Raw genomic sequence first — 11,513 nt, 5'->3', positions numbered from 1 at the left:
TGATGAACGGTCAAATTTCTCAATTTCTTTTAGTGCACATGAAAAATTCTGCTGAAATGTACTGGCTGTGTTCCTTGATGGGGATGACTCTTCTATGCGGGAACGCTTTGCACGGTCCTTGTGATCCAATATTTTTCGAAATTAAATTCTACATCAGTTGAGGGTGAAGATGTGGCAGGACGACCAAATTCTTCTTGTTCCTCCTGACTGTTCTGCAACCCTTTCATCCTTACTGCTATTTCAAACAGAGCTTCTTTTTACTCTTTGCCACGACAGCACCCACTTGGAGAGAGGGATCCGCCCATAGGAACAGGAAACCTATAGAGATAAAAGAGGGCGGTCCGCCTCTCCCCATCAGTTGGTTTCCTGTTCCGAAGGGAAACCGCCGGATACGCTACAGTCTTACCTGGGCCAAGGAACCGCCTGTGCAGTGTCTGCGAGAACGGCAGGGGTTCCGGTCCAGAGGCAGCGACGGGGGAGTGCTGGAATCTGGCTCCCTCCTCGGCTGGTATGGATGACGGGCAGAAACCCCAGTACCGGGTGGCGCCGACCGGGGTTCTTCTGTGGACAACATGACACGGGGCGGGAGGATCCATTCCGGTCCATGTGGGGGCGCAGGAACCGGAGAAAACGGCAGCCTCCGGCGTTCCTAAAGGGCTTCAGCGTCTAGGAGGACGCACAGGCAGCGTGGCAGGAAGTGGTAAGGAGGCACTTCCGGGTTACCGGAGGTTCCTCGGCTCAGAGCGCACGCGCGGCTGGGCGGCGCTGCAAGCATAGAGGCGCTCCCCGCCCCCTCCAGAGAAAAAAAGGAGCGACTTGATCTGCAGAGCTCCGGGCGGCTAGTCTCGGCGCTGTAGCGAGGAGCCGCAAATAGGCGCACCTGGAGGGGGAGGTACCAGGTATGAAGGGGCTTATAAAAGGCCTGGGGCACAGAAATATGGCGTGCAATCATGTCTTCACCAAGGCAGGACACATCCCCAGGCAGGCGACGCAGCAGCAGCCAAGGACCACGCAAGACGAGGGTCCTCGGATCATAGCCACAGAAGCCATGCCAACAAGCCTCCTCAGCCTCCTGAGCCGGTACCTGCAGCTTCTCTGGGTGAGTGGACGACACTCTTCCTATCAAGCTGATAAAATGTCTCTCTCCCCTCCGTCATGATGTCTCTATCTCAGACTAAGAGGAAGGAAAAATCAAAAAATAATGTGCCCTGTGTACACGTCTGCTACCGGACTCTTACACAAAAAGACTGTGCAAAGGATGCATAAACGAAACGGCAAAGCAGGCGTCAACATCAGCCGCAGACATAAGGGCTATAATTAGGGAAGAACTACAGGCCCTAAATCAGTCTTGCAGGCCTACTAATATCGAAACAACTAGGCCAGCAGATGCCGTAGACACCGATGAGGGCGAAATAGCCTCGGATAGTTCTAATGCATCTACATCGGCATCCTCCTCAGAGATGGAGGGCCGTTGCTGTTTTCCATTAGATCATATGGATAATTTAGTTAAATCCGTGAGGAATACAATGGGTTGCACAGATACAAAAGAGCCACAAACGGCTCAGGAAATTATGTTTGCAGGTCTAACAGACAGAAAGAGGAGAGTTTTTCTGGTTATTCCAGCAATAAAAGCTCTGGTTAAGAAGGAGTGGGAGAGACAGGACCAGAGAGGGTATCTTCCCTCAACTTCAAAGAGAAGGTACCCCTTTAACGACGAAGACTTGTCGACATGGGTCAAAGTCCCGAAGGTAGACGCGGCAGTGGCCTCCGCCTCAAAGCAAACAATCTTACCAGTGGAGGACTCTGGCGTGCTAAAAGACCCTCTGGACCGTAAAACTGACGCCTCATTAAAGAGGGCATGGGAGGCAGCTACCGGCACGTTTAAACCGGCAATAGCTAGTACTTGCACAGCTCGCTCTATGCTGGTCTGGATCGACCAACTAGACCAGCAAATAGACCAGAAGATCTCCAGAGACAAGCTACGTGCCGCCATACCTCTAATCCGCGGCGCAGCGGCATATATAGCAGATGCTTCGGCTGATTCCTTACGTTTGGCAGCCAGAACAGCAGGGTTGGCTAATAACGCCAGATGTAGCCTATGGCTAAAAAGCTGGAGAGGTGACACCCAATCCAAAGCAAAGCTTTGTACCATTCCTTGCGAGGGTGAGTTCTTATTTGGGAAAGCCTTAGATGAAATCCTTACGAAGGCAAAAGAAAGGAAAAAAGGATTCCCTAACCCTCCTCTCCCATTTTATAGGAGGGCGTTTAGGAGAAGACCATTTGGCCGAGGAAGACCAGCAGAAAATCAAAACCGCTGGTCCACAAAGGAAGGAAAGGGAAAAGGTGCCATGTTTAGGGGATCCTCCTTCCGCAGGGACAGGAACTGAGGAGCCAGTCCCTCCAGTAGGGGGGGAGGCTAAAAAATTTTTTTCGAGAATGGGAGAAAATTACGCTTAGCCCTTGGGTCCTGGGCATTATTAAAGAAGGGTTAAAGATAGAATTTCATCAAGTACCCCATAATTCGTTAATCATAACATCCTTCAGCTCGCCAATTCAACAGCAGGCCCTGGAGGCTGAGATTTGGAGCCTTCTGGACAAAAAAGTTTTGGTCCATGTGCCTAAAAGGCAGGAAGGGAGAGGATTTTACTCCCCTCTCTTTCTGATACCTAAACCAGACGGGTCATTCCGGACGATAATCAACTTAAAGAAATTAAATTCATTTATAATAAATCATAAATTTAAGATGGAATCCATAAGATCCACGAATAAGCTCCTCTTCCCTAATTGTATGATGGCAGGCTTGGATCTGAAGGATGCTTATTATCATATTCCCATCCATTGCAGATATCGGAGATACCTCAGAGTGGCGGTCCTCCTCGATGGCACCATACAGCATCTCCAGTTCACAGCCATGCCATTCGGCATTTCCATCGCACCACGAGTATTTACAAAGGTGATGCTGGAAGTGATGGCTTTTTTACGCCAGAAGGACAAACTAATAGTACCCTATCTGGATGATTTTCTGATAGTAGGGAATTCAATTCGGCAATGTAATGAGCGGGTTGCTGATACAATCTTGTCCCTACAGGCCCTAGGGTGGATAATAAACTTCAAGAAGTCCAGAATCGAGCCGCAGTCTGTTCAGTCCTTCCTAGGTCTCGAGCTAGACTCCATACACCAAAAATGTCTACTGTCTCAGGTAAAAATTTCAGCAATTAAAAAGAGAGGATAGCACTACATCGGCCACACATATCTTTAAGGGAAGCAATGTCCCTCCTGGGATCCCTTACTGCCTGCATCCCCGCAGTTCGCTGGGCCCAGTTCCACACGAGGGAACTACAACACCAAATTCTCTTAGAGGAATCCCGGGATCGGGGTAATCTGACAGAAAATCACGCTATCCCAGGAGGTCCTAACCTCCCTTACATGGTGGCTAAGGGATGATAACTTAGCAGGAGGAGTACCTTGGGTTATAACACCCTCCCGTATAATTATCACGGACGCTAGCCCCACAGGATGGGGAGCCCCTATGGGAAATAGTTTTGCCCAAGGCCTATGGGATATAGGCGAAGATCAGGATTCGTCAAATTTAGAGGAACTAAAAGCAGTCTATCATGCATTGTGTCATTTTCTTCCGCAGTTACAAGGGGAAAACGTGAGAATCCTTTCGGACAACACCACAGTAGTCGCATATCTGAACAGACAAGGCGGAACTCGATCAGTCTCCTTACTGTCTTCCGCAAGAAGGATTTTATCCCTAGCAGAAAAACAATTTTTTGTCTCTCTCAGCCCTCCACATAAGGGGAAGAGACAATTGGGAGGCAGATTTTCTAAGTCGCCATACACTGCGACAAGGAGAGTGGTGTCTAAGCTGGGAGATATTCACACGCATCGTGGCACTATGGGGTCGTCCCCAAATAGATCTCTTCGCCACCAGAGAGAACAGACAGGTGCGAAGATTCGCCTCTCTAAATATGACAGACAATCCGGAAATTCTGGATGCCCTCCAGGCCCCGTGGCAATTCAAACTGGCATATGCATTTCCCCCAATCATACTTCTACCGCAGGTGATCAGGAAAATCAGAGCAGAGGAAGCACGAATAATCTTAGTAGCACCATTCTGGCCCAGGAGGCCTTGGTTTTCTTGCCTGCAAGCAATGTCAGTGACAGACCCGTGGGTGCTTCCTTCAACCCCCAGGCTCCTCTCACAGGGGCCATTCTTCCATCCTCAAGTGGACAATCTCCACTTGACGGCTTGGAACTTGAAAGGGAAATGTTGAGATCAAGAGGATTCTCGGAGGGATTAGTCAATACACTCCTACAAAGTCGAAAAGTGACAACGACAAAAATTTACACCAGAGTATGCAGAAAATTCCTAGAGTCCCACGCAGAGCCGGATTTCAGAGAAATTCCGATTACAGCGATCCTAGAGTTCCTACAGAAAGGGAAGGAATTAGGGTTAGCTGTTAACACACTAAAAGTACAGGTGTCGGCTCTAGGGGCCCTCTATAGTTATAACGTGGCAGGCAATAGATGGGTAAGCAGATTCATCTCGGCCTGTGAGCGGAGTGAGCCGGTGCACATACCTAGAGTTCCTCCTTGGGACTTAAACCTGGTTCTGGAGGCTCTAACACGTCCTCCCTTTGAACCTTTAGATTCAATATCCCTTAAACACCTATCCTTCAAAACAGTACTGCTAGTTGCACTAACCTCAGCCAGAAGAGTTAGCGACATACAAGCCCTTTCAATAGAACCCCCTTTTCTGTTGACATTTCAGGATCAGTTAATATTAAAACCAGACCCCTCATACTTACCAAAGGTAGCAGGGAAGTTTCATAGATCACAAGAGATCCACCTCCCTTCATTTTTTAGTAACCCTTCTACTCCAGAGGAAGAAAAGTTCCATACACTAGACGTTAGAAGAGCTGTATTACAATACATCGAGAGGTCTAGCAGCTGGAGGAAGAGTAGGGCTCTGTTTGTTTCCTTCCAGGGCCAAAAGAAGGGATATGAAGTCACAAGGGGTACTTTGTCTCGGTGGATCAGAGACGCAATTGGGCTGGCATACTCCGAGCAATGAAAATCCTCCGGAGGGTATCAGAGCACATTCCGCCAGAGCTATGGCTTCCTCCTGGGCAGAGAGGGGAGACGTTGCAATCGAGTCTATATGTAAGGCGGCAACCTGGTCTACACCCTCTACCTTTTATAATCACTATAGGCTTGATTTATCATGCTCATCCGACCTAGCCTTTGGTAGAGCGGTCCTCAGCACAGTGGTCCCTCCCAGGTGAAAGTCTCTGAAAGTCTCTCCAAGTGGGTGCTGTCGTGGCGAAGAGTAAAAAGCCGGATTACTTACCGGTAATGCTCTTTTAATGAGTCCACGACAGCACCCGTTCACTAGCCCTCCCTAGAAGTTAACATAATGTATATACACCTTCTTAGTTGTAAAGTTAATAAATTTAGAATACTGGATAATATAATGGCCTAATAATTGGCGGTCCTCCTGGTACTCTGAAATCCAACTGAGGGGGAGAGGCGGACCGCCCTCTTTTATCTCTGTAGGTTTCCTGTTCCTATGGGTGGATCCCTCTCTCCAAGTGGGTGCTGTCGTGGACTCATTAAAAGAGCATTACCGGTAAGTAATCCGGCTTTTCCTTTACTTAGCTGTTGATCATCTAGAAGAATCCGATGCATTGGGTCTACATAAACAGCTGCCAAAAATGTTATTTTGTAATAGCTCCTCTCTCCGTTTCATTGATGTAGCAATGCCACTTGCAATTAACCGTCCTCTTTGGGACAGGCGAAACATCAGGTTCTTCCACTCCTTTAAGAAAATACCTGGAGTTAAGTCCTCTGCTTGTAATTTTTTAGTCACTGTAAATGGGTGCTCTAGCAATTTTTCCAGCTCAGTCACCTGATTCCACTGACTTTCATTTAGCGTCAGTTGAGGGTTAGCCATGTCTACAAGAAAGGTTTTCAGTTCAACCAAGCGCTGAATCATTAAGTAAGTACTGCCCCATCGTGTGGCTTGATCAATAATTGCCCCTTTTCCAGCACATCTCTTCAAAATTGAGTCAACTTTAGGGGTTCTGGCAACAGTAGCCAATTTTCTCACCTTGCCAATCAGTGCAGCAGCATGTCCTTCTTGCAGTCTATCTCTTATAGCCAGCTGTAGCGTATGTACAACACAGCGCATGTGATGAATGAAAGAACATATTGACACAGTTTCAACAAGATCATCTAAACTATCATGTTGCTGTTCATCTGAAGCAACTCCAGTTTGCTCCTCAGTTACAATACTGTGTTCCTCTATTTCAAACATTTCTGTGTCTGTGGACCCAGAATGTTCTTCTAGCTGCTGGTCACCATCATTACTCTCATTCATTAGCTTAATAGTACTTATCATATTTGAAGCATTGTCAGTTACGACAGAAAGAACTTGCTCTTTTTTAAGTTCATAGTCTTGCAGAACCTTTTCCACCAAGACCTGGAGACGCACTGGTGTGATGAGCTTTGGTGTCTTTTACTGCCAATGTCTTGGTAACTATTTCATTTTTGTCACAAATCGGACATTGATGGCAAAATAGTTCACTCCAGTGACGTGTGCAGGCATCCATTTTAAGAAACAGAAAGCGTCCCTTGAGAGTTTTTTTAAGTTCTTCCTTTTGTTTAAAAGCTTCTTCGATTACTAATTTTCTAATACTCTCTCTCTCCAGAGAAACACCAAGCTTGCGGGCCATTTCCCCATTCAGACACATAAAAGCTGGTCGTGAAAATAATGAAATGGGCACACTATCCTTTACAACAAGCTCTATGATCTGTTTTTTAAATGTATCTACTGTCATTGTCACAGTAACTTTGTCACTGACAAAATATCTTGCAACTGATGGCTGCAAAGTTCTCTGCTCCTTTGTTTGGCTGGAAGAGCTGGGCACTGGTTCATTGGTTTGGATGCAGTCTTTCTCATCCCCTGCTTCCAGAACTTCTAGATGAAAGCGCTGTAAATGTCTCTTTAGATTAGAAGCTCTGGTAGGAGCATTTTTATCTTTGCCTGAATATGCACTCATCTTGGCTTCACAGCATTTGTTTTCGTCTGGATCATTTGTCATACACTGACAGACATAATGTTTTCTATCTTGAGTGATGTTGAAATGTTCAAATACAGCTAATTTAGTGTGATGCTTCTTTGACATTCTCAGGTTTTTAATTCTGCATTCACAATCCAAATGACAATTGTTTTTCCTAAAAACAATTGTACAAAATTATTGCCAGGTTGTACAACTGATATAGTGGTCAGTAATACTGTTATTATTCCTCATGTACTCACAGTTAACTGATGCAAAGTTTGTTGAAAGGATAATACAGTCTTCCTCTTCTGAGTAGCAGGCAGCTGTGAGATGCTTGGAAGACGCACACCTAGTATGATCTAGTCTAGAGGAGGAGCTTTACTACTAAGAATTTGCAACACATTTTCACTTTCAGTTTCATACATTGTAAGTAGGGGGGTTGGGGCAGCATGAGGTTAACCAAGTATAAGATTAGATAAGGGCAGTGGAGAACAGTGACACACAAGAAGTAAGAAATGTCTCTATCTCCAGCAGAACTGCTTATCACTGTTCATAGTTTGATAGAACATATATATTTGAGTAACATTTATAAAATTCATATGAAAGTTCAATTATGAAATATTAATACATTTTTTTTAAAGCTGGAGTCGGTACATTTCTACCGACTCCAACCAAAACTAACTCCTCCACAGCCCTGATTTAAAGTTTGGGGATACTAGAATAAATCATGGCAACTGACTTCTAGAAGAGAACATACACTTTTGTCAAGGAGTAATATGTATTCTAATATAAAAAGTATCTGGTGCCATTCAGTGACCTGGTTACACTGATGGGTTGATTCATCACTTCTGATCCCGCAGTCTCTCATCCCCAAGTCTTCATAAGCATATGACAAGACCCACAGGTAACCTGCATTGGAGGCTATAGTTGGACTGAGACAGATGTTGGAGTCCAGCATTACTTTTTATTTTTATTTTTCTTCAGGATGACCTCCAACTTGATGGATTTCATCAACCAAGGTATCATTTTAATCAGTATAACTGTACCAACATGACACTGTAGGTTGTGCTGAAGTACAATTGCACTAAATTATTTACAATTGTGGCCTTTAACATTGCATTTGCAGCTATTCATCCAAAGGATGACCTTTCACAAGTTTTGTGCCAGAGCAAAAGGGCTAAGAAATGGTGTGGTCTTGTAAGGCTACTTTTACACTTATCGCTGTCTTTGCAGGCCGTATCACTGCATTTTTTTTTTTTTTTTTTTTTAAGATCGCCGCAATAAAGGGCCACACAAGCTTGCGGATCGCCTTTTTTTCCCAAAACTATTGAAATGGTATGGGGGGGTGGAGGAATGGCCTTCCACAAAACCAGAAGTCAGTGGGGCTGTGTCCATACGCCATATAAAAGATTGAGCAAGCTTTTTTTTTTTTTTACGGCCGTGTGGTAAAGTGTGGTAAAGCAGACTTACTACTTGGAGCAATGTATGTTGGAACTTGCAACTGCTGAATGTCTTCACTTCTCAGTTGTCTAGCTTATTTTGCGTGTGCAATGCGAGAAACTTGCGCCTCACTACCCGGCACTGCCGCCAGCACTCGGGACCAGCAGAGTGTGTGGCTGCAAGTATTTCTATGCAGCAGCACACTCCAGTCCGAGTGCCGGCAGCATTGCCGGGTATTGATGCGAGTTTCTAGCATTGTACATGGAAGTGTGACCCTGGCCTTAGACTGATTTCCTTTAATCTGCTTGGGCATTGTTTGGATATGCTATTAAATTTCCAGATGCAAAAAACCCTAAAATCCACTTGAGTGGTGCTGATATCGGTGTGCAGCCTTATTCAAAAAATTACATAAAGGGGTATTAAGTCTTAGTTACCCCTATCCATGGAATGAGGGATAACTCTCCAATTTCTTGAGGTCTGGCCACCAGAATATCACGTCAACCAAGTTGCAAAAAACAAACTAGTTCAGACTGTTGTGGCATCTATCATAATGTGGGCCCGATTCACCTATCTTTGGCTATATTTAATGTGGCCAAAGCTGTCATCTAGCTCCCAAAGTTAAAGGTGTTCTTTCAACTTTTTAACCCCCCCCCCCCCCCCAAAAAAAAAAAAAAAAAAACCTAACTGTGGCCCATGAACATTGTTCAGATGCGCTATACAATATCCATTGCCACTGCACATCTATGTAACCACAGTGGGCAGCACCACAACAATACTGCAATCAGCTGGAGCCCCACAGTCCATCACAAGTGGGCTCATGCCAATCAAGCATTGGACAGTCCTCTCACTTAAAAACATTAGTCAGCTTCAGTAATTTATAAAATAGAGGGTGGCATTTCAGTAAAAAAGATTACATACCTCCCCAAAAAATACCATATGTAGGGTGATTCTATTTTTTACTACACAGAATAAAATGTGGAGCCTGTAGGCATGTCAGTATTGGTTAACATTACTTTCCTAGATGCAATAGACAGGCCTTATGTAGTATCACATTATTGCCTTATGTTAATCGAGGTAGATGGTGTTGACCATATAGTCAGGGGGCTTCAAACAAGCCATCGAGCCCCTGAAGGACAAGGCCTGCAAAACCTTCTATGCCATCCGAAGGAAACTACTATCAGCTGCCAGTGAGGGTCTGGCTAAAAATCTTTAATGCCATAATCACCCCAATCCTCCTTTACAGCAGTGAAGTCTGGGGCCCTCTCACATACCCAGACTGGTCAAACTGGGATTCCAGTCCAACAAAAATATTCCACCTGGAATTCTGTAAACTCCTCCAGGTCCATCAGAGCACCACCAACAGTGCCTGCTGGGCAGATTTCCACTGCACCTAGCGGTACTGAAGAGGGCACTGTCCTTCCAGGCTCACCTACAGAGTAGCAACCCAAGCTCCTATCACCATAACGCCATGCTACATATAGGTCTCCACAAACCAGGACCCCTGGAACAGCTCACCCAACCCAACCTGATCGAACCTTCGACCATAGGAACCTGACAAAAGCCAGAATCGGGTAGATGAGGGGCAGGAGAGGTACGTAAGTGACTGGAAGAGTGAGATCAGCAGCTCTAAGAAACTGACCATGTACCAGAGACTACAGTCTGGCTCCATATCTGGAGAAACTCTCGGATCCCAGAGACCACAAGATCCTGAGCCGGTATAGACTCGGTGCCCACAATCTGGCCATCGAGGTCGGCTGGCACAAACAGAGCTACGTGCCCAGGGAAGACAGACTGTGCCTACACTGTGACCTGGAGGATGAGACCCACTTCCTGCTACACTGCACCAAATACTCAAGGCCCTGTCACACATAGCGATCTCTGCTGAGTCACAAGTTTTGTGACACAACAGTGATCTCACCAGTGAGATTGCTGTGTGTGACAGTGATCAGCGACCAGCCCCCCTGCCGGTATTGCTGATCGCTCTGGGAAACCTCTGGACTTTTCTTTGGTCGCTGGCCAGCACGCATCGCTGCGTGTGACAGGCGGGAGACCAGCGATCTGCTGGTAACTAACGTACACATCTGGTATACAAGGGACGCACGTCCCTTGGATACCCAATGTGTATGTTAGTTACCAGCTTCCTGCATCAGCACGCTGGTAACTAACGAACACAGCGACGCCACGCTGATCGCTGGTGAAGCTGTGTGACAGCTCACCAGCGATCCTGACACGATATCGTCGGGATCCCTGGTGAGTCGCCATGTGTGACTCCAGCTTTATTAGCAGGGAGGGACACTCTCCTCAGGAGACTATCCAATCTCTTCCTGGATTTCAGCTCCATGAAGGAGGAAGAGAAAACATCCTGCTAGGGGAAGAAGAAAGTGCGGTGGAGATAGCGCAATAGGCTGCGAGAAAGACAACCATGATATGCCATGGACTTCCTTACCCCCACCCTGTACCCCATCCATCGTTCCTACAGTCCCCATTCCCTACTGGACACATGCTTTAGCAAAACTAATGTTTATTTGGTCCTGCCAATAAAACTTCTTTGAATTGAATAGTGGCTTTGCTTATCTACTCCAGAGTGACATGGGTAGATTCTCGCTAAGAAGCTGCTGTGCACTGTATGGAATCTGCTTTTACAATAGAGGTTGAGTGCCCTGTTTGTAGCAAAAGATGATGGACTCTTTCAGCTGGAGAGGGAAACTACTTCTTGACCTTCAATTTTTTTTTTTTCCATGGAACTATATTCCATGTAATGGTGGTATGTTAACACTACCCTTGTAACGTCCTCACTAGAGATTGAGAAGGCCTCTCCCAATATCTTGGCTCATATAGTCAATTGACAAATTATTTGAGAGAAAACGTGGCATGGTTTGAAGAACCAGTCATCCAAGTCTTGGAGCTAGGGCTCTCTACAGGATAGGACTTGAATTTCACTGACCTTTTGCTGATGAGATGGCCAATACAAATAAGGTTTTCCAGGAAAAAAAAACTTTAAACTAG

The sequence above is a fragment of the Dendrobates tinctorius genome, unplaced genomic scaffold (genome assembly GCF_039654945.1).
Source record: "Dendrobates tinctorius isolate UK_male_01 unplaced genomic scaffold, ASM3965494v1 ptg000070l, whole genome shotgun sequence".
NCBI lineage: Eukaryota > Metazoa > Chordata > Amphibia > Anura > Dendrobatidae > Dendrobates > Dendrobates tinctorius.
The sequence above is the reverse complement of the archived record's forward strand: the minus strand, read 5'-3'. Positions refer to the sequence as shown.